Source organism: Lampetra planeri, chromosome 71 (genome assembly GCF_965212315.1).
Source record: "Lampetra planeri chromosome 71, kcLamPlan1.2.h2, whole genome shotgun sequence".
NCBI classification, from domain to species: domain Eukaryota; kingdom Metazoa; phylum Chordata; class Hyperoartia; order Petromyzontiformes; family Petromyzontidae; genus Lampetra; species Lampetra planeri.
Genome location: NC_136176.1, coordinates 1,652,879 through 1,676,593, shown reverse-complemented (window position 1 = coordinate 1,676,593; position 23,715 = coordinate 1,652,879). Strand labels below are relative to the sequence as shown.

At 50.0% G+C, this 23,715-nt stretch overlaps 1 long non-coding RNA gene across 1 annotated transcript; it reads right to left on the bottom strand.

The window, feature by feature from the left end:
• Window positions 1-4,278: 4,278 nt before the first annotated feature.
• Window positions 4,279-21,925, bottom strand: LOC144737574 (uncharacterized). Its single transcript, XR_013589033.1, has 6 exons — window positions 21,614-21,925; window positions 17,942-17,997; window positions 16,165-16,257; window positions 9,517-9,611; window positions 8,145-8,203; window positions 4,279-4,619 (listed from the first exon to the last, which is right to left on the bottom strand). It is a non-coding gene; the product is annotated as an uncharacterized LOC144737574 (long non-coding RNA).
• Between the last annotated feature and the right edge of the window lie 1,790 nt (window positions 21,926-23,715).

Genomic DNA, 23,715 nt, shown 5'->3' with positions numbered 1-23,715 from the left:
GTGTACACGTCCGGCTAATCAATAACAGTTTCTCTTAACCCCAATTCTACTACTGATAAGCCATCTTTGTCTTTGACAATAACCCTTGTACTTCACTATTCGAATATTACTTTAATCCTAAGCTGTATGTCTATCTATACCATCGACTTACATCCATTACCAGTACTGTAAATGTACAACATACATACTGTATTTGTCACCATTGTACAACTTACTACTTTACATGTGTAATAAAAGATGTTGACGACACACAGCTTGGTCTCCGTCACTCTTTATTTCTTGTTATTGTTGCTCACACTCCGCCGATCCTGACAGCGGACCGGCTGTCTCTCCCGCACGCCCCGCGCGCCCTTTCCGTCAGTCGCACTCTCTCCTCCCGCACACCGTTGGCTGACGATGTGCTGGGAGCAGAGGTCACAACCGGGTACCCGATACCCGTACCCTACCCGATACCCGGCTAACCGTACCCGGCCGGGTACGGGTACTCGTTCGCGACCCTGGTGTGGCCGGGTACGGGTAGACCGTGAGTCACTGGTGAGTAACTGTTTGTCACTTATTTCCCAACGTCTTGTCTCTTCTCACAATTCAAGTTCCTAGAATCAACCCACCTGCGCCTGCAACATGGCTTCATCCCAGAGGTCGCAATCGGGTACCTGTACTCGTACCCTACCCGTACCCGGCCGGGTACGGGTAGGGTACATGTACAGCCGGGTACGGGTACCCGATTGCGACCCTGGTGCGGCCGGGTACGGGTAAGGAATCAAAACCCGTTTGCGACCTCTGTCTGGGAGTCGTCTCCAGCCACGTGGCCGATGGCGCAGGAGACGTCCCACAACTCAACGTGGTCCCACTTCGTGACTACACCCACTGACCACGAGTCTCTTCCGGACCCCCCTTATATTCCCCTCACACGTCATCCTGTCTCCACCCTTCACCACACACCTTCCGAACCTTCCAAATTACACCCTTCGCTCCGCGCCCCTCCGGCTCCTCCCTTAGGCTCCGCCCCTGATCTTCCGGCACCCGATTGGACCGGAGGTGGGCGGCGGACCTTCCCATACGCCCACATTACTGGGCCCCGCCCCAAATACTCCGGGCGTCTGATTGGCCCAGAGCTGAGCGGCAAAACCCCACTCACGCTCGCATTACATATGTGTTCTGTTCTCAATAGCATTGCAAGTAGTCATACTCTGTGTATGGGCATGGTTATAGAATATACAATATTAGGGTTAAAGAATCAATAATTACAGTGCGAAACCCCTCCTATTGAATATATCACAAACTAACAATTCAAAGCCAAGCTTGAAGTCTAGAACAAGTCTAGAACTTTTCTGTAAAGATCAAAAACAACCTTTGGGCCCTTTACCCTTTAGCACGTGTGTCACACAGAGCAAACTTTAACCCAGTCGCCATTAACCATGTGACTGGTATGCAAGTGCCGTTAATCAATAACCCTGCCAGCCACCTACCGGACCAACTCAGGTATCACATGCTGGTGTACACACGTGCATTGATGTACTGCACAGCACAAGGACTATCACAAAACCACACTTTACTTTCTTGCTGCACGAGGAAATGATTAAAGAGTGGTCCATTCCTAATGTGCCAAATTGATGTATTCATATCCATTGTATAAATCTTCTAAAGTACGTTTTTCTTAGTGAAAAGGGGTAACTTTCGATGCTATCGAAAAAAATGAAGCCTTTAAAGTCTATTTCCTATACTCGCTTAAAGACCAAATCACTTAATGACCGGTTTCGTGGAACCACTTACCGCGGTTAAGAGGAGGGGTCCCACTGTATAGTGTGGTGTGAGTCCGTTCACGTGCAAATCCTTGCATGAGGATCGCGTCACCAGCTGTACGTGGTGTGGTCATCTGATGGGTATGTGGAAGTGTCGGTGTTCATCTTCTATCTTCTCTGTATAAGAAAATACATCCAGTCCCACACGGGATGTGCAGAACGGCAGGCTCGGTCCGCTGCTGAAGTGTGTTGTGAAAACGCGGCTCGCTGTACCACTGAGGGCTGTCCGCCTCTCAGGTGGAGTGCGCTCACGGCTCTCGAGTCGGCTCGCCGCCAGTTCGCCATTTGCAGCCACATCACACCCCCTAGCAGGTGGTCTGCATGCCAGGCTCGATCTGCAGCTGGAGTGCTCTGTGGCCACGCTGGCCCAGCGCTTGCGGCTTGTCAGCAGAGCAGAGCTTATCCTTATCAGAGTTGCTTCTTTTTGTTTGCTTTATTGACTACTTGTGTTGTGGTCATTGCAAACATGATGCCTTGAATAAAGGTGTCAGTTTTGTACCAGTTAAAAGGGTAAAAACCTACCATTATATTTTGCCACTGGTAAAAGAGATCTCATAGAGCAGAGCGGCTTCACGTTTAATAGTCGGTAAGCAAACACATTGGGCTCTATGGAGGCCCGCCGTGAAGTGATTCGTCATTATCAGGGATGCTCGTTAAGAGGGGTTCTACTACTACTGCTACATCATAACTGGTGGACCTTGACCATGATTTCCACCCTGACACACACACCCACTCTATGTGACGCATATGAGTATAAATGTTGGCTTTCTGAGACATTAGCTTGTTTCATATTCTTTGGGTCTTTTGGTAAAGCCACGTAGATAGAAAAAATAACTAAAAATATCACGACGTTTCGATCGCAACACAAGCAATCGTCATCAGGTGAAAAAATAACGAGAGAGCTGCTGAGGTAGGATGTTATAAAGGTTTTTGATGGATGTAGCCCAAGGGTCATAAGCGAAGTGGGTGGGGATGGTGAAGAAAATTGCATGTAAATGTAAGACCAGGTTCGATTCAACACATTACGTAAAATTCGTGATCTGTTCCCATCTGTGAAGGATGTGATCCCTGACATGCAATACCTTGGCGTCTATAAACCAAGCTGTGTCTGTGGCAGTAGTTACATTGGGGAAACTAAGCGACATGTCTCGGACCGTGTTCGTGAACATAAGGCAGATCTGAAACACGGTAGGACCAATACCTCAGCCGTGGCTGATCATTGTTTTAATGCTATGGGCACACACGAAATTGATTTTTCCACAACGAAGGTACTCTCCAAACCCACTGGCTATCAGCAAAGATTCGTTCATGAAGCCATCCAGATATATAAACACAGACACAATTTCAACCGAAAAGATGGGTACAAACTGAGCAATCATTGAAAGGACGTTATTAACCAGGTTAAGTCATAACTGGCTGTGATGTTTAGTAGTTGTTTTCAACTCTGGTTTTACATTAACAGGTGAATTGCTTCTACATTAACAGGTTAAATGTCTCACTAACACAGCCACCGTTGCTCGTTTTCCTTTATGTGGCGGTGGCTCTACGATCTGCCATTGACATGCTATCTCTCACAATACAAGGGCCACAGCTTCGTCATCGTGGAAGTTTCACAGCTCTCTCTGATCTTACATTTACATGCAAATTTTCGTCACTAGCCCAGCCTACTTTGCTTATTCACAATACAATGGCAACCCCCGCAGCTTCGTCGACGTGGAGGTTGCCCAGCTCTCTCCGATCTTACATTAACATGCAAATGTATTCGCTAGCCCTGCCCACTTCGCTTATGACCCTTGGACTACACCCATCTCAAACCTTTATAACATCCTGCCTCAGCAGGTCTCTCGCTGTTTTTCACCCGATGACGATTGCTTGCGTTGCGATCGAAACGTCGTGATATTTTTTCTTATTTTTTCTACCTACGTGGCTTTACCGAAAGACCCACAGAATACGAATTCCTGCAGTCACGAAAGCTTTAAGTCAAGAATTAGCTTGTTTGTTTATTTTAATTGCATAATCTTGCAATTCGATCGTTGACGCTTTTCTAACCCCCTCCCTTGTTTTTGTTATTTACGTTATGAATGCGAATGCTTGGCATTAACACCGTTGTTTGAGGCGGTAGCCTGTTTGTTTTTATTCTCATCGCATAGTCTTGTGATGCAGTGGTTGATGCTTCTAATCAATTAGTACGAAGTGATGAGTACGTATATTCGTATGGGTAACTGTGTAGTTCTACTGTAATTACATTCTTTGTGGATGTCAATGTAAGTTGATATTAAAGGGGCTTATAACAAGAAGGATCCGAGTGCTTCTTTCCTAAGTCATGCATCATTTTATCTTAATTACGAGAACTGTATCCTGTTGTGAGATCTGAATCCTGACAAAATTACACATAATTTGGCAAAGCGTGAATCATTGATATTATCACGATTGATAATGCATACCCTTAAACAATGAGAGAGACAATGATACTAAGAACGTTTGATAATTTTATGCATACTCACTTAATCATATTTATTACTAGAGTGGGTGAGTGAGTGGGGCGTGAGTGAGTGGTTGATTAAGTGGTTGAATGAGTAGGTGAGTGAGCGGTTAATTGAATGAGTCGGTGGGTGAGTAATTAAGTGACTAAGTGGGTGAGTAGTTGAGTGAGTGACTGTGTGGTTGAGTGAGTGGGTGAGTAATTGAGTGACTAAGTGGGTGAGGAGTTGCGTGAGTGGGTGGCTGTGTGGGTTGAGGGTCGCCCCTTAGCAGCGTCTATCCCAGGCCATGAATGCACGCTGCCTTCTTCCGCTCAGCAGCACTGGGTGGGGCTGCCTGGACACACGAGACAGGGGTCATTGTCGTGGGTGCGTGAGTGAGTGGGTGCGTGAGGGAGTGAGTGAGTGGGTGAGTGGGTGAGTCAGTGGGTTAGTGAGTGAGGCAGTGAGTGGTTGTGGGGGGGGTTGAATGATTGGGTGGGTGGGTGAATGAGTGGGTGAGTAGGTCGCTGGGTCAGTGAGTGGGTGAGTAGGTCGCTGGGTCAGTGAGTGGGTGAGTAAGTGGTTGGAAGGGTAACTTTAATGCCCGAGTTCATTCTGGCACTGGCACCTGGTCTGGAGTGATTGGAGGGCGTGGGCCAGATCAGCTCAATAACAACGGTTGGAAGCTGCTAGACTTACTTCTGTGCAGCCCATGGGCTTGTAATTACCAACATGCTTGTTCCAGCATCGGCACATCCACCCAACATCATGCATGCACGCCAGGTCCAAGCAAGAACATCTGCTGGACTATATAGCGATGGAAGAGCGAATGAGGTCCAAACCTCCCCAGAGGCCCAGGCTAAGAAAAAGTGACAGGCCCACTCTCACCATCTACAGCCTCCCATGTCAGCGAAGGATGCGACCTACTGCAGACTGCGCTCGGAGGTTCGGAGCGCGGTGCACTGCTGCAAGGTGGTTGCTGAGGAGATGGAATATGCCTCAATAGCCCGCGATCACAAATCACTCTTTAACTCCATCAAAAAGTAACTTTAAGTGCCACATCTATCACCATCATTAGGCGAAAGAATGGTGATCCGATCTGCGACACCCAAGAACAGGTTTGCAGATTTGCTGAGCATTTCCCTGAAGTTTTGGGGAAGGAAAAATCCCTCAGCCTGGAAAACTTCATGGGGCAAATTTGGGATGACCCTGTTGAGGCTGCGGTGCCTCCAATATTGGAAGAAGTTGTCACCCACTGAGTGTCTCGCAGAGGTGTCATCTGTTGAGAAGTACAGACGGCGATACAGAGTCTGAGACAAGAAAAAGAAACGGTTAGAGTTTATCTCCCAAGCGAAATGCTGAGGGAGGGTGACGTTTGTGCACAGACTGCCCGACATGTGGACCACTGGACAGGTTCTGCAGGATGGGAAGGATGGCCTGGTGGTCCCCCTCTTTCAGAAGGGGGACCCGCACAGACTGTATCAACTACAGGGGCATCTTCCTCCTCAGTGTGTACTGGGAAAGATCCTGGCAAGGTTCATTCAACATTGCCTTACCAGGCAATGTGGTTTTATTAGGCCAATGTGGTTTCATTAGGCCAATGCAGTCCTGCATAGATGCCATATTTTCTGTCCATTTACTACAGCAAAGGTGTAGGGAAGTCCAACAGGACCTACATCTCTGCTTTATTGACCTGATCAAGGTCTATGATACCATCAATAGGCCTGGGCTGTGGGTTGTTCTTCGTGCTTTTGGAGAATCTGATTCTCTGCTCATAATAATTAAGGGCCTTCATGATGGTGAGTGGGCCCGCGTAAAACTACATGGCCAGGAGTCGGAGGCATTCCCTATTCATCTTGGGGTGTGACAGGGATGTCCTCTGACTCCCGTATTATTTAACATAGATATAGACCACATAGTTCGTGAAGCCTTCATTGGTTGTGTAGTGACTGTGAATGTCACTGTGTGGTGCCAGGCTTGCAAAGCCACGGCGGTTAATGTGTTGGCATTACGTGTAGCTCGCTTACTGGGCGTCGTACCAGCCCTAGCAGGGCTTGGGTGAGCGCTGGTCAGCGCGGAGGCACCATGTACAATGTGAGGTGTGGGCTCGCGGTGAGGGAGCGAGAGGGAGTGTCAGCCAGCCAGGGTGACGTTGGGGCATGATACGCTGGTTGACCTGCCGACACGTGACCGGGCGATATTGGAGGGGGGGGACACCGGTGGACGGGGGCCATTGGGCGGTCACGTTGTATAAAGGAGCTCTCGGGAGCCTTCGGGGAAGAGCTTGAGAGATCTAGAAGGTGGGCGGGGCGAGGGGCAGAGTCAGCCCCAGCCCAGACCGATATAACGGGGGCCCCGTGAGGGGCTCGGTGTTCTTTGGGTTGGTGGTGAAGAAGATCCACGTCAGGTTGAAGAAGCCTCTAGGCACGTGGTCCGGGACCCAGTTCGTGGTCCGGACCAGGATAGCGAACCGTGTCTAGTTCTGCCGTAGCGTGGTTAGATGGGCGTTCAACACCCAAGTGTAGGTTATGTTATGTTGAGTTGGTGCAATAAATAGTGTTGCTCCCAAGACAATGTCTGCGACTCAGTTGGACTCACTACAGTTGTACCAGAGGAATTTACATCTGGTTCAGGTACCATGGGAGGCTGATTGATGCCCAGGTGTGTTCAAGCTATGTAATGTATGCTGATGATCTGGTGATTGCTGCTCACTCAGAGGAAGAGTTGGAGGCACTGCTGCTGAACCTGGAGCATGCCACTAAGAGTTGGGGCCTTACTTTCAGCCTCACCAAAACTAAGCGTCTGCATGGATATTTAGTGCCATCAGATACTCTACCCAACAACTCCTAATTGGTGATGGAGCAGTTGTGGAAAGAGAAGAAAGTTTTCCATACCTGGGCAGTGTGCTCATGACTGGCTCCGGTTTGATAGCAGAGGTCTCGCTCTGAATCAGTCGAGCGGCATTATAATTTTCATCGGCTGAGTAACACTTTGTGGAAGCTACCTGGTCTGTCGCTCCACATGAAGCTTCAGGTCTTCTCGGCCACAGTAATGTCCTCCCTTCCCTATGCTTGCAAAACGTGCACTCCCCTAATGGAACATCTTCGCTGATTAGAAACATTTAGGCTCGCTTGCCAACGATTCATCCTGGGCGTAACTAGGCTGGATTGTGTGAAAAATTCACACATCCTAAAAAAGATCTGGACAAAGTCCCATCGGTGAGCTCCTCCGGCAGGCAAGGCTGCGTTGGCTAGGGGGCCTGCATGCTGGATAGATGGGGCTAATCGGTCACGGCATGGGCTAGAGAAGAGATGTAGGTCTTGTTGGACTTGCCGATGACTGGTACGAGCAGTGTCAAGATCGGCCTCTGTGGAAAATGCTCGTGAAGGACGCTGCTACTGGGCAGTTGGAGGCAGTCGCCTCCAGCAACAACGAGAACAGAGGAGCGATGCTCAAAACAACAATCGGAGTGCCGGTCGGCTAAAACACAGCGAGTTGGCACAGTAAGGGACACAGGTGGTGCATCAGCCAGTCATCTCAGTCAGTTGACCCGTGGCACATGATGGGTCTGCCCCGTGACCTTCTTCCAGTAGGCGTTCAACAATTCACGTGGCCTTAACATGCACCTAGCCTGGCACAAGCGACGTGGTGACGTCAACACTACTTGTGGTGAATGGCGGTTGTTGTTGAGTGGATGATTGAGTGGATGAGTGAGTGGATGAGTGAGTGGATGGATGAATGAGTGGGTCACTGATTGAGTGATTGGGTGGGTGGATTAGTAAGAGTGTGAGTGAGTGGTTGGATGAATGAGAAGGTGAGTGAGTGTGTGAGTGAGTGGGTGGGTGGGTGAGTGAGTAAGCTTCTTGATGTCTACACGCACCACGGGTGCTGGTGGTTGTGGCTGTGAGAGTCCTCAGCAGCCTGAAGGAATGGGCCCCTCTGTGGACTCATACCACTTGGTTAGTTAGAAACCATCATCCATCAGACACTACACTATACACCACACTACACAATACACTACACTACTATACAATACGCTATACACTACACTATACACTACACTACACACTCCACTACACTGTATACTACACTACTATACACAACATTATACACAACAATACTATACACTGCACTACTAGACACTATTAATAATAAAGGTGTTTGGGTTAGATCGCGTTATTTATAAATGTGTCGTAACCCTCCACCACCCGACACAGCCAATCAGTAAAAAAAGTGTCACGTTTGCAAAGGACAAAATAATTCACTTCTTTAGCCCACCGGTGTGTTGAAGAGTGAATCAACATCATTTAAAATTTGAGTACGACGTTTCGCTGGTAATTACATCCAGCTTCATCGGGCAATTTGCCAGAATGGTAAAGCCTGCCCATTGCTCCCGGTCTTAAATAGAGCAGCAGCAGGGTGACGTCATCATTTAATTCATTCTGGTGCAGTGATTCGAGACAGAGAGGGGGAGGGTATTGTAATTATATAGATTGGTAATCATTCAATTGTTATTCATTTGTATATGTTTCCCTTATAAGGAATTGTATTATATATCTTATGTATTTAATAATACGCTTCCAGGCCGCACTAAGCCTGTGGCTGTCAGAGCGATTAAAGTTATTTCTATTTCTCTCAATTTCAATGGGTTCTCTAATTAGTCTTGGCCAGTAATAATTAGTTTCACACTACACTTCAGCGTTATCAAAATCAATTGAGTGTCCTTGTTGACAAGCATGCTCTGCCACTGCCGACAGTTGTGTTTGAGATCATTTAATGTTTCTTTGGTGTTATTTTAGTCTTACGTTGATGTTACGTCCCGTCTGTCCAATATAGCATCTGCTATACACTACTCTATACTATACAATACACGACTATACACTACTATGCACTCCACTATACACTGGTCTACTATACACTACACCATACACTGCACGACAATACACTACACTATATACTATACATTAACCTATACACTATACTACTGTACAATACAGTATAAAGTACACTATATATTACACTCTATAATCGAGGTTTTTTGGAGTTAGATTTCCTAACTTTACGCGATCTAACCCAAAAAAACCACTTATGGATGATATTGGTCGCGAAAACCTACGTGTTAAACACGATACACTGCTATACACTACACTACTATGCACTACACTACTACATACTACACTGTACACTACACTACTACATACTACACTACACAATACACTATACTAATATACACTACACTATACACTACACACCTTGATCTGGTGTCCGGAGGAGAGGGCCGAGTGATTGATCCACGCCAGGTTTTCCACACCCCACCCGATCGATCCAACGTGGTGTTTGGTAAAGGCTAGGATCGCAATCACCAGCATCACCATCATCAGCACCATCATCAGCAGCATCAGCAGCAGCATCAGAATCATCAGCATCATCAGCAACAGCAGCATCATCAGCATCATCAGCTGCATCAGCATAATCAGCATAATCAGCATTAACAGCTCCATCATCAGAATCATCATCAGCATCGTCATCATCAGCAGCATCAGCATCATCAACATCATCAGCATCAGCATCGTCAGCATCATCGTCAGCATTATTAGCAGCACCACAAGCATCATCACCAGCATCATCACCAGCATCATCATCAGAATCATCAGCAGTCAGAATCATCATCAATATCGTTTGCTTCAGTATCAGCATCATCACCAGCATCATCAGCATCAGCATCATCATCGTCATAAGCATCATCATATGCATCATCATCAGTATCATCATCAACAGCATCATCAGCAGTATCAGCATCAGCATTTACATCATCAGCATCAGCAACATCATCAGCAGCATCAGCATCTACATCAGCAGCATCAGCAACATCACTAATGATCATCATCAATCAACATCATCGTCGTCATCAGCATCATCAGCATCACAAGCATCATCATCATCAGCAGCATCAGCAGCATCAGCATCATCAGCAGCAACATCAATGATGATGATGTTGATGATCTACAGCATCATCATCAGCATCATCATCAGCAACATCACTGATGATCATCATCATCAGCAGCATTATCAACATCATCAGCATCATTATCAGCAATCAGCAGCATCAGAAGGATCAGCATCATCGTCAGCGTCATTATTGGTAATAACAGGTGGCCGTGGGGGTGCTGGATCGATCAATATCATTCATTACATACACACGGCGAGTTGAGATGGGTGGAAGACATTAAGCTGACTGTGTGGAGTGACAAATGTGGAAAACAGAGAGAGAGAGACAGAGGAGAGACAGAGGAGAGAGAGAGAGATGAGAGAGAGACAGAGGCGAGAGAGAGACAGAGGATAGACTTTTGACTTGTTAACAACTTTATTTGCCTCCAGCAGTAACAGCACTAGAGGCGATTCCGATACGAAATACAGTCACCAGCAAACAAATAACAAATTCTATAAATCCACGCGCTGTGGCGCTAAACTCGCCGTGCACAACGCAAGAGAAAAGTCACGTGGTGGTGGTCATCGTGCACGCCACGGCGACGAGCGAGCACTTCAGAAGGTGAACATGCGGGTGCCGTCCACGCTGGTACAGAGGGCTTTTCCGGCCCCCCAGCATTCGAAGAAGACGTGCTGCACATCACTGGCATGTTTGTGGTATGTGTGCTCCAGTTGGAGCCGCGCCTTGAGTAGGCCCCGGAACACTGGAAGCACAGAGCAGCCGTCAGTGTCACCTTCCAGCATCTTTTTTCTCGTTCTGTACACCGCCATCTTCGCTTGAGCACAGGCGAAGTTGGTGAGGTCATGGCGCTTGTTAGCCAGGTAAGGCACCACCCCATATACGAAGCTGCTGTTGTAGAAGGACACCCCCAGTTTCCTGAAGATGTCCCCCAAAAGGCGGAACATTGGTTTAATCCGCTGGCAGTGTTAGTACTGGTGGGGCAGATCCTCCCTGGCACCGCAGGAAATGTACAAGTCTTACCCCCGATGGCAAAGTGCAGTTTGCCAATTTCCACTGGAGGTCACCGCATAGTTTGGCTACGAGAGACTTGTACATTTGTTTCCACTGGGGGGCGGCCAAAATGAGGGGAGAGAAATTATCTCTCCATTTTGTGTCCGGTAGGTCGGCCAGGTCCCGGGAATGCAGCGCCTTTACACAGCTTTGTTCGGGCCGCTCTTCATGGGCACGTTCCTGCAGCCTCGGAGCTTCAGTAGCTTGCCAGAATCGCTGTGGCCAGGGGGCTGCGCGCAGGAGAAGCACAACTTCGAGAAGGAGGGGTGGGGGAGGGCCGCCACCATCCCCCAGTACCTCCAGTTTCAGGTGCAGCTCCCTCATGGTCCAGAGCACGTCCCGCAGCAGCTTCTCCCCGGCGAGCATGAAGCGGAGTCCCACGGTGCTGGCAATCTCAGCTTCGGTCTTCCACTTGCACTGGTGGGCCTGCACGAGGTCGAAGACTGTCCACAGCCCTGCTGATGTGAGGCGTAGAGCCAGGGTCCTCTCTTCTCTGATCCCCTGGAAGAGGCCGTTGCAGAACAAGGGCTTGTTCAGGAAGAGTCGTAGGGTACGTGCGTTCTGCTCCATTCGAAGCTCCGCCACGCGTCCAAGAGGCTCTGGTAATAACCTGGCAGCCTCGTGGAGTCGACCAGGCTCAGGTCCATAAGGAAGACCTCCTTTCCATACCCATGAGAGACAGGGAGACAGCAGGGTGAGGGCTGGCAACTTCCAGGGTAGCTCCTCCCGGTCGTACAGCAGCCGCCTGACGTCCATGAGCCTGAAGCTCATGACCCTGACGGCGACGTCCACCAGACCCTGGCCACCCTCGCCCACCAGTAGGCAGAGAACGCCCGGCCTGAGCCAGTACTTCCCATGCCAGACCAAGTGGGCGAGTGAGCGGTTGACTCTGGTGAGTAGCCAAGCAGGAGGCTGGAGGGCCTTGGTCCTGTGCCACAGCACGGATGCTGCCAGGGTGTTAGCGATGAGCACTCGGCCCCTGAAAGAGATCTGCGGAATGAGGCGTGATCATGTCAGCAATTTAGCCTCGATTGTATCGGTCAGCTCGGTCCAGTTGTTCAAAGTGACGTGTGGTTTCCCCAGGTAAACCCCCAGGTACTGGACTCCATCGGCCTGCCAACTGACTCCTGGGAGGAGCACAGACTGAACGCCGCCTCGCGACCCCAAACACAGGCCCAGTTGACCCTGGCGGAGGAGGCCCTCTCGTACACTGCAACCGCCTGGCAGGACGTGGAAATGTCATGCGCGTCATTGAGCACGACGCATATGTCATCTGCATAAGCCGAGAGCCTGACGACTGTGTTCTCAGGTCCCGGACCTTGAGGCCAGATAGATTCGTCTGAGGTGGCATAGCAGTGGCTCAATGGACAGGGTGTACAGCAGCCCTGAGGGGGGGTATCCATGTCTGACCTCCCTCATCACAGGGAAAGGGGTGCCGAGCCGCTGGTTTATCTTCAAGAGGCTGGATGTGCCCGTGTACGGGAGCCTAACATGCGAGATGAAGACCTGGCCGAAGCCGAGCGATGTTAGGAGTTTGTCCATCCTGTCAAAGGCCTTCTCCTAATCCAAGAAGAGGAGGCCCAAGTCCATGTTATGCGCTTCTGCAAGGGAGATTATGTCACTGACCGTACCGATGTTGTTATATATGCACCGGCCGGGGATGCAATACCACTGTTCCAACATGATCAGCTGACCCAGCGCTGTCTTGAGACGGTTTGCCAGCACCTTGGAGAAGATTTCATAGTCGGCGCACAAGAGGGAGGACACGGGTCGTCAATTCTCGACGAGGCGCAGGTCCCCCTTCTTGGGTAGCAGGGAGACTACCGCTCTCCTGCAGCTCTGTGGGAGTTCACCCTTCTGCAGGCCTCTCCGTCAACAGTTGCAGTAGTGGAGGGCCAAGCTCATCCCCGAAGGCTGCGTGAAACTCAACCGGCAGGCCGTCAATCCCTGGGGCTTTTCCAGCTGCGAGCCCTTTCACAGCGGTGTAGAGCTCCTGCAGGGTAACGGGGCTGTCCAGACGATCCTTCTCGGGGACTTCCTAAGGTAGGGCCCCCGTTCAGTAGCTCCTGGACAGCCTCGTCGTGTATGGTTTCGGTGACGAAAAGTTGCGAGTAGAAACCCCTGGCGGTCTTGGCGATCTCGCTCTCAGATGTGGCTGTTTGTCCATTTGGGGTTCGCAAACTGGAAATTGTGTTGGTGTTGGCCAGCACTTTGTTTAAGCGGAAGAAAAACTTAGAGGGAGAGTCTGGCGAATTGCCCGATGATGCTGGATGCAATTACGTCGTACTCAAATTGTAAATGTTGTGGTTTCACGCTTCAACACACCGGTGGGCTAAAGCAGTGAACTATTTGTCTTTTGTCAACGTGACACTTTTTTACTGATTGGCCGTGTCAGGTGGTGGAGGGTTACGACAAATTTATAAATAACGCGATCTAAACCCTAAAAAACATTGATTATGAATAATATTGGTCGCGAAAACCTACGTGTTAAACTGAGGGAGAGTCCATCTGCGACAGGTGCTGCATCGTTTTTCACACAAAAGTGCGACGTTCCTGCTCGTTCGTGATGGACCTGAAAAGTCGCTGCTTCTCCAGTAGCGTCTCACCCTGCTCTGTGCCTTGGGATGAGCTCAGCTCTGCCTCTATCGCCAACAGCTCGTTCTGCAGTTGGCGCGCCACTTCGTTCTTGGTGGCGGCGTGCTGGCTCATGAACTGCTGACAGAGAGCCCTGACCTGCGCCTTTGTGTTGTCCCACCGTAGCTGGTGGGAGCTGAAGCTTCTTTTGGCAGGCAGCCACTGAGCCCAAAATGCTTTGAAGGTTTCCCTGAAGTACGTTGAGTCTCCAGTAGGCGCTGTGCTGCTCCGCTCTGGGAATTCGCAGTAGCATAGAGACCAGGTGGTGATCGGAAAACCCGGAGGGAACGATTTTACTGTCCCCGAGCAGGTTAACGCTGCTGGCATTGATGTACAGTCGGTCGAGCCTGGCAAGGCTTATCCTGCCTTGGAGAGCCGCAGCGGCTGGATGCTGTAGTCGCCACATGTCATGCAGATCCAGTCTTCGCACGAGGTCGACTAGCGGCCGTGCGGATTCACGTTGAGGTTCAGTGGTATTGCTGTCGAGAGCTGGGTCGAGGGTGCAGTTGAAGTTTCCGCCCACGACGGTGAGCACGTCGTCCATGTCGTCTGTCGCAAGTGCGTCCCGCAGCGCGCCGAAGAAGAGCTTCCTCTAGCGGGCCCTGCTCGGCGCGTATACGTTAAACCACCTGAGGCTGGAGTTATTCAGGACGAAGTCGACAGAAATCAAGTGACCTTTGACAATTTATTTTAAGGAGACGTTCTCTAGCGCAAACCACGAACTGAGCACAATCGCCGCGCCGGTGAGGTTGTCCTCGGCGTGGCTGAAGGAGGCCCGGCCGCCTATAAAAGGCTGGTGTTGAGTCTCCAGAGTGGCGTCGAGGTGAGTTTCCTGGAGGAGAGTTACATCTGTTTAAAGCTTTCGTGACTGCAGGGATTCATCTTCTTGGTTCTTTCGGTAAAGTCACGTAGAAGGGAAGTAATAAAATAATAAAAATAAAACATAATGAAACAATTCTCACGACGTTTCGGCCACAACGCAAGCAGCCGTCCTCAGGCGAAGAATGAGACATTATCAAGCTAGGAGCTTATATAGGTGTAGCGAGGAGGAGCGCCTTAACAAAAGAATGTGCATATGAAGAGGAATTTTAGCATACCAATGGGCAATGCGTAGGAGGGGGGGCGGAGGGGTTTCAAAGTCCCATTATGCCCATGCATTATGGTGCTGTTGATCCTGCATAATGCATGGGCATAATGGGACTTTGAAACCCCTCCGCCCCCCCTCCTACGCATTGCCCATTGGTATGCTAAAATTCCTCTTCATATGCACATTCTTTTGTTAAGGCGCTCCTCCTCGCTACACCTATATAAGCTCCTAGCTTGATAATGTCTCATTCTTCGCCTGAGGACGGCTGCTTGCGTTGTGGCCGAAACGTCGTGAGAATTGTTTTATTATGTTTTATTTTTATTATTTTATTACTTCCCTTCTACGTGACTTTACCGAAAGAACCAAGAAGATGAGTTACATCTGCTTTGTGTTCCCCAACAAAGCAGCAGATCTGGTCCCACCTCTTGTCGCTGCGAGTGCTGTTACAGTTCAGGTGACGAGGTTGAAGCCGTCATCATCCTCGTCGTCGGTCGGCAGTTTTGCGCGACCGGCCGCCGAATCAGCGGCGTGCTGCTGCAACAGCTGGCACTCGTGCTGTGGTGGCTGCTGTTGCTGCTGCTGAGGCTGTGGTGGCTACTGCTGTTGCAGCTGCTGATGCTGCCGCTGCACAGGCTATGGCGGCTGCTGCTGCTGTTGCTCCTGCTGCTGTAGCTGCTGCCTCTGTCGGTGCTGCTGAGGCTGTGGCGGCTGCTGCTGCGTGATGTTAGTTGCAGGCTGCACGTTTTTTTCTTTTGGTTTGCCCGTGCAGTTTGCACGGGCATGGCCGAAGCCACTGCACATGTAGCAGCGTGGCAACGCGGTCGACGCGTACATGGTGTAGGTGTTGCCTTCCGTCGTGTACTTAAAATTCACATTAAATTCACGTGCACCAGTTCTGTGTCCCGTGTGTGCAAGGGCAGCATGATGATGCGGGACACAATTTTGCCGAACCGCTCAAGGTCTCGTTGTAGGTCAGCAGTTTCGAGGAAAGGAGGGCAGTTGGAGAAGAGCACTTTTTGCGCGGGGGAGGTGTGCATTGCACAAATATCTCCCCCTTAAAGGTGAGCCCCGTGGCGATGACTAACAGAGTGACAGAGAGAGGGAGAGATAGGGAAAGATAGAGAGAGATACAGAGAGAGAGAGACAGACAGAGAGATAGGGAGACAGACAGGGACATACCTGTGTTAGGATTTCTCGTAGTGATGAAGTTTACAACGGAGTTGACTCTGCTATCAGCTACGTGTGGTCTGTAATCAGTGATACCGTCCGGACCTACAGAGAAACATTACATTATAAATATTGAGTGAGTGATTGGGTGAGTGGGTGAGTGAGTCGGTGAGTGGGTGAGTGATAGACTGAGTGAGTGGGTAGGTGATTGAGTGGGTAAATGAGTGAGTGGGTGATTGAGTGGGTGGATGAGTGGGGAGTGAGTGAGTGGATGGGTAAGTGAGTGATTGGGTGAGTGATTGAGTCATTGAGTGAGTGGGCGAGTGAGTCGGTGGGTGGGTGATTGAGTGATTGGATAAGTGAGTGGGTGAGTGAGTGGGTGATTGTGTGGGTGAGTGGGTGGGTGAATGAGTGATTGGGTGAGTGAGTGGGTGATTGTGTGGGTGAGTGGGTGGGTGATTGAGTGATTGGGTGAGTGTGTGTGTGGGTGAGTGGGTTATTGAGTGAGTGGGTGATTGAGTGATTGGGTGGGTGAGTGAGTGAGTTCATGGGTGAGTGGGTGGGTGAGTGTGTGGGTGATTGGGCGTGTGGGTGGGTGAGTAGGTGGGTGGGTGAGTAGGTGGGTGGGTGAGTGGGTGGGTGGGTGAGTGGGTGAGTAGGTGGGTGGGTGAGTGGGTGGGTGAGTGGGTGAGTGGGTGAGTGGTGAGAAGATGCATGAGTAGGTGAGTGAGTGAGTGGGTGACTGAGTGAGTCAGTGATTGAGTGGAGAGTGGGTGGGCGGGTCATTGAGTGATTGGGTGAGTGAGTGAGTGAGTGGGTGGGTGAGTTGGTAGGTAGGTGGATGATTGAGTGAGTGGGTGAGTGAGTGTTTAGGTGAGGGAGTGAGTGGTTGATTGAGTAGTGGGTGAGTGGTGAGCGAGTGGTAAGTGGTGAGTGAGTGAGTTGGTGAGTGAGTGAATGAGAAGTGAGTTAGTGGGTGGCTGAGCGAATTGGTGCGTGGGGGAGTGGTGATTGATTGGGTGGGTGATTGAGTGAGTGGATTCTTGAGCGAGTTGATAAGTGGGTGAGTGAGTGGGTGAGTAAGTGAGTGGTGAATGGGTGAGTGAGTGGCGAGTGAGTGCATGAGTGACTGAGTGGGTGAGTGAGTGGTGAGCGGGTGGGTGGTGAGCAGGTTGGTGGTGAGTGACTGGGTGAGTGAGTTGGTGGCTAAGCGAGTGAGTGGTTGGATGAGCGAGTGAGTGGGTGTGTGAGTGAGTCAGTGGGTGGGTGAGCGAGTGGGTGATTTAGCGAGTGGGTGAGTGGTGATTGTGTGGTGATTGTGTGAGTGAGTTACTGAGTATGTGCGTGCGTAAGCGAATGGTAGAGTGAGTGAGTAGTGAGTAAGCAAGTGAGTGGGTGAGTGAGTTGGTGGCTGAGCGAGTGAGTGGTTGGGTGAGCGAGTGAGTGGGTGTGTGAGTGAGTCAGTGGGTGGGTGAGCGAGTGGGTGATTTAGCGAGTGGGTGAGTGGTGATTGTGTGGTGATTGTGTGAGTGAGTTACTGAGTATGTGCGTGCGTAAGCGAATGGTAGAGTGAGTCGTGAGTAAGCAAGTGAGTGGGTGAGTGAGTTGGTGGCTGAGCGAGTGAGTGGGTGATTGTGTGAGTGGGTGCGTGGGCCAGTGAATGAACGAATGGGTGAGCGAGTGAGTGGCTGAGCGAGTATGTCGGTCATTGTATGAGTGACTGAGTGAGTGAGTGGTGGGTCAGTGAGAATGTGGTGAGTCATTAGAGAGTGAGTGGTGAGTGAATCACCTGTGTACAAGACTCCAGCTATCGGTGATGCATCCCTCGTTCTTCTGGCCATCACTCTACAGACAAAGACAAAGCTGCTCCAGGTAGCCTCTAACAGGGCTGTAGGGGCAAGTGCTGTTACACAGACCCAGCTGCAGACAAAGCTACCTACCCGCAGATAGCCTCTAGCAGGGTTGTAGGGCAAGTGCTGTTAGTAGTAAGTAGCAGCACCGATGAAGGCTACCGACACTGTGACACACACAGATGGGGTGGGTGGCCAGCACCACGCCCGGCCGCCTTTGTCTCCCCAGTGGCGATGTTTAGTACACCACCATCACACCTACTCACCCTCTCACCAACCCACCCACTCATTCAACCACTCACGAATCCACTCACTTACCCACCCACGCACCCACTCACTCAATCATCCACTCATCCACTCACCAACTCTCCCAGACTCGCACACACACAAACTCAGACACACACATACAGAGACTCACGCACATACACAGACTCATTCATTCACACACACACAGACTCACAACACCAACCTCCATTCGCCACTAAGTGGCAGTGACGTCACCATGGCGGTTGTGCCAAGCTATGTGCACCTTAAGGCCACGTGAAGTGTTGAACGCCCACTGGCAGGAGGTCACGGGGCAGACCCAGGTGCCATGGGTCGACTGACTGGCTGATGCACCACCTGTGCCCCCTACTGTGCCAATTTGCTGTGTTTTAGCCGCCCCGCTCATTGTTGTGAGTCGCTCCTCTGCCCTCCGTTATTGTTGGAGGGCGACTGCCTCCAACTGCCCAGTAGCAGCGTCTTTCACGAACCTCTCCACAGAGTCCGATTTTGACACTGCTGGTACCAGTAATCGGCAAGTCCACTCAGCTCCACATCCTCTTGTACCATATCACTCCATGTTTTCTCTAGCCTGTGCCGTGGCCATCTAGCCCCCTCTATCCGGCCAAACAAAAGCTGTTTAGGCATGTGGTGGCTGGGCATGCGGGCTACATGACAAAGCCATCACAGCCTTGCCTGCCGGCGGAGATCACCGATGGGAATTTGTCCAGATCTTTCAAGGATGTGTGAACTCCTCACACAATTCAGCCTGATTCTTGACCGCGGGCCATTGAGGCAGATTCCATCTTCTCAGCAACCCATGACCACCACCCATCCTTGTAGCACCTCACGGCTCTCCGAACCTCTGAGCGAAGGCTGCAGTAAGCCTCCTCATTCTCTGATGTGGGATGCTGTAGACGATGAGAGTGGGCCTGTTGCTTTTTCTCAGCCAGCTTGAACGCCATCGCAGCTGCATGAGCCACAATCCAAAACTTCACCCATGTCCTCTAGACATCAGAAGTGGCGGACGATACCAATCCCAGCTGCAAGCGATGCTGAAATTTTTGCTTGCAACTTTTATCGCTAGCTGAGACCATGCCACTAAGGGTTTGAATGGTGTCCTGGTTGTGCACCCACCACCAGAGTGGAAGAATGGCAGGCGCATCTTACAGATGACAAGTCGATGGTCAGTGGGCAGATCAGCTCCACGGTAGGTCCTGGTGTCAAGGACATGGGCTCGCATCGGCTGTTATGTCACTATATAGTCCAGCAGATGTTCTTTCTTGGACCCTGCATGCATCCACTATATTGTGTGGATACGCTGATGCTGGAACAGCGTGTTGGTAATTACAAGCCCATGGGCTGCACAACGTTTAGCAGCCTCCTACTGTTGTTGTTGAGCTGATCTGGCCCATGCCTGCCAATCACTCCTGACCAGGTGCCAGCATCATGACCAACTCAGGTATTAAAGTCACCCAACAGGATGACTATATCCCGAGGGACCACTTTAGCTAGCACCTGTGAAAGGAAGGCATCTGACTCATCGGCCTTACCTGCATCCCTCCACTGATGGGGGCATAAGTAACCACGATCACCACTCCTCGCCTCTAGTTGATGGGAAGTGAGCCCAAAGTAGCCTGGGGCTTACAGCTTCAAACACCTCACCGCCATGCTCCCATGCCCCATTCATTATTTTGTTCAGAAGAGCCAATCCCTGTTGTATGGCGGTCTCCTGACACAAGTAGAGGACTGTTCACCCCTGATGGTGACAGGAGCCAGAGCCGGTCCACCGGACCACCTGAATATCACAGAGATCCAGGCGGTACCGGTCCAGCTCCCAACAGAGGAGTGGCAGCCTCTCCTCCACAGTGAGCGTTTGAACATTCCACATGGCCACCTGCAAAGGCTTTGTGCTGTTTCTGGAGGAATCCAGAGGGTAAGGATTCAATATCCTGGCTCCGCCAAATTGGGTTTGGCCAGGAGAAGTCATTGACGCCTGTTCCCCCGGGGCCTCAAGCACAAGCTTTGTTTGATCTTTTGTTACATTGTTTACGCAGACATACTCAGACACTCGCAGACGCGGGGAGAAAGACACGGGGAGAGAGAGAGAGACACGGGCAGAGAGAAAGACACGGGCAGAGAGAGACACGGTGAGAGACACGGGGAGAGAAAGACACGTGGAGAAAGAGACACGGGGAGAAAGAGACACGGGGAGAGAGACACACGGGGAGAGAGACACGGGGAGAGAGAGACACGGGGAGAGACACGGGCAGAGAGAGACACGAGGATAGAGAGACACGGGGAGAGAGACACGGGGAGAGAGACACGGGGAGAGAGACACGGGGGGAGAGATACACGGGGAGAGAGAGACACGGGTAGAGAGAGACACGAGGAGAGAGAGAGACACGGGTAGAGAGAGACACGGGGGGAGAGAGGGACACGTTGAGAGAGAGACACGGGAGAGAGACACGGGGAGAGAGACACGGGGAAAGAGAGACACGGGCAGAGAGAGAGACACTGGGAGAGAGAGATACGGGGAGAGACACGGGGAGAGAGAGAGACACGGGCAGAGAGAGAGACACGGTGAGAGACACGGGGAGAGAGAGACACGTGGAGAAAGAGACACGGGGAGAAAGAAACACGGGGAGAGAGACACGGGGAGAGAGATACACGGGGAGAGATACGGGCAGAGAGAGACACGAGGATAGAGAGACACGGGGAGAGAGACACGGGGGGAGAGATACACGGGGAGAGAGAGACACGGGCAGAGAGAGACACGAGGAGAGAGACACGGGTAGAGAGAGACACGGGGGGAGAGAGGGACACGTTGAGAGAGGGACACGTTGAGAGAGAGACACGGGAGAAAGACACGGGGAGAGAGACACGGGGAAAGAGAGACACGGGCAGAGAGACACGGGGAGAGAGATACGGGGAGAGACACGGGGAGAGAGAGAGACACGGGGAGAGAGAGACACGGGTAGAGAGAGACACGGGCAAAGAGAGAGACAGGGGAGAGAGACACACGAGGAGAGATACGGGGAGAGAGAGACACGGGGAGAGACACGGGCAGAAAGAGACACGAGGAGAAAGAGACACGAGGAGAAAGAGACACGGGGAGAGACACGGGGAGAAAGAGACACGGGGAGAGAAAGAGACACGGGTAGAAAGAGAGAGACACGGGCAGAAAGAGACACGGGGAGAGGGACACGCTGAGAAAGAGACACGGGTAGAGACACGGGCAGAGACAGACACGGGGAGAGAGAGAGAGACACGGGCAAAGAGAGACACGGGGAGAGAGAGACACGGGGAGAGTTTTAGTTATGATGATAATTAATTACTCATTCACTTACCTCCACCACCCAAACCTCAAGTGGTGTTTGTGTGTGTCTGTGTTTCTATTTGTCTATGTGTGTGTCTGTGCGTGTCTGTCTGTGTGGCTGTATGTTTCTATTTGTCTGTGTGTGTCTATGCGTAAGTGTGTCTGTATGTCTCTGTGTGTGTATCTGTGTATTTGTGTTGTGTTTTTGTGTCTCTGTGTCAGTGTGTGTCTGTCTGTGTATCTGTATGTCTCTGTGTCTGTCTGTGTATTTGTTCGTCTCTCTGTGTGTGTCTCTGTGTGTGGAGTGCCTCTTAGTTTGAGTTGGTTAAACACCCCCATAATGTCAACTCGGCGTTGCTAGGACGTTCAGTGCCATAGAAACTACAACCCACACAGCCACATACACACCCTGTCTCTCCCTCTCCCCGTGTCTCCCCCCCTCTCCCTCTTCCCCCTCTCTCCCCCTCTCCTCTTTCCTCCCTCCCTCTTCCCCGCTCTCCTTTAAGATCATAGGAAAATAAAAAAAGATGTTCGGTTTCTTCGGCACTTTGCTTCGGTCATTATGCCGTTTTTCACCATCATCACACGCCATCAATCATCACCACCACTACCCAACCATCATAACCAACACCCATTACCCTTCATCATCGCGACCACCCATCACCAATCATTATTACCACTTCCACCACCATCCATCATCATCACAACCCATCATAATCACCACCCATCATCACCACCACTAATCATCATTACCACTACCACCACCACCCATCATCATCACAACCCATCATAAGCACCACCCATCATCATCACCATAACCCATCATCATCACCACCACCCATCATCAGCACCACCACCCATCATCAGCATAAACACCCATCATCATCAACCACCTATAAAAACCACCATCAGCGTCAACACTGTTGTATAAATGGGGTCTTTATTTTTGTTAAAATTATGATAATTAAGCTCTGCCTCGTTGCCTAGGGTTTTATTATCAATCGGGATAATACAATGAATTGTATGAAGTTATGAAAGTGTGATGTAAGTATGCTGATTAAGCTCGGCTTCGTTGTCTAGGGTTGTATTCATATTCTTGGTTCTTTAGGTAAAGTCACGTCGGTAAAGTCACGCAGAAGGGAAATAATAAAACTATATTTCTATTAACCAAGAATATGAATCCCTGCAGTCACAAAAGCTTTGAATCAAAATTTAGGGTTGTATTATCAATCAGCTTTAACTTTTACTGATTATGTCTTCGTGTTTTATGTTAGGTCTCAAGATTCAGATTTCACCGCAGGATATAGTTCTAATTAATTAAGATTATTATGCATAAACTTAGGAAGGCACCACTCAGACACTTCTGTGTTAAGCAACTTTAATCTCTAAACAAAAACATAACACTCTAATAATCAAACTCTTATGCTTGGAATGTTAACACAGTACTCTTGGAGATGTCCTCCTCATTGCTCCGTACATTTAACCCTCAATGATTACGTTTGTTAAACTGGGTAACAGAACAATCGGTTAATTCCTCAGAGTAAAGCGAGCATTCACGGCGATGGGAAAAAGTCCTTAAAAATTAATGTGACAATATCCATACGAAAAGCAATAAAGAAACATGTCCCGAAAGCAAAAGTAGATCTCAATGAATTCATTGGTAAGATTATGCAGTGTGCCTGTCTGTCTAGCCAATGCTTATCAATTGGCTAAGGCTTCAATAAATTCGCGGGCAGGATTCTGTGATGAAAAAAAAGATTTCAACACCATAGTCTCCCTGTCAGTGTGTAGATTCGTAATGTAGGTTTCTGTTTCGTTTCATCAATGAATTCATTTTATCTTGGTCATGTGTGATTGACCTATTTCACCTTGTATCGCTTCTGGATGACCTTCGGTCTCATACTTTATAATTATTTGGTTTATGTTTATACAAGATTCGTGATGTATCATTGTTATTACCACGTATATTCCTAGGGTTTTATTATCCTTTTTTCCCCGTCTGTATCCAGGGATCCGTGCTGTTTATACTCGAGTTATATTTTGATACCCTGAGGTTGGAGATATAGCTACGTTTTCACTTAAGCTTTCTTGACTGCTGAAATTCATATTCCTTGGTTCTTTTGGATGAGTCAC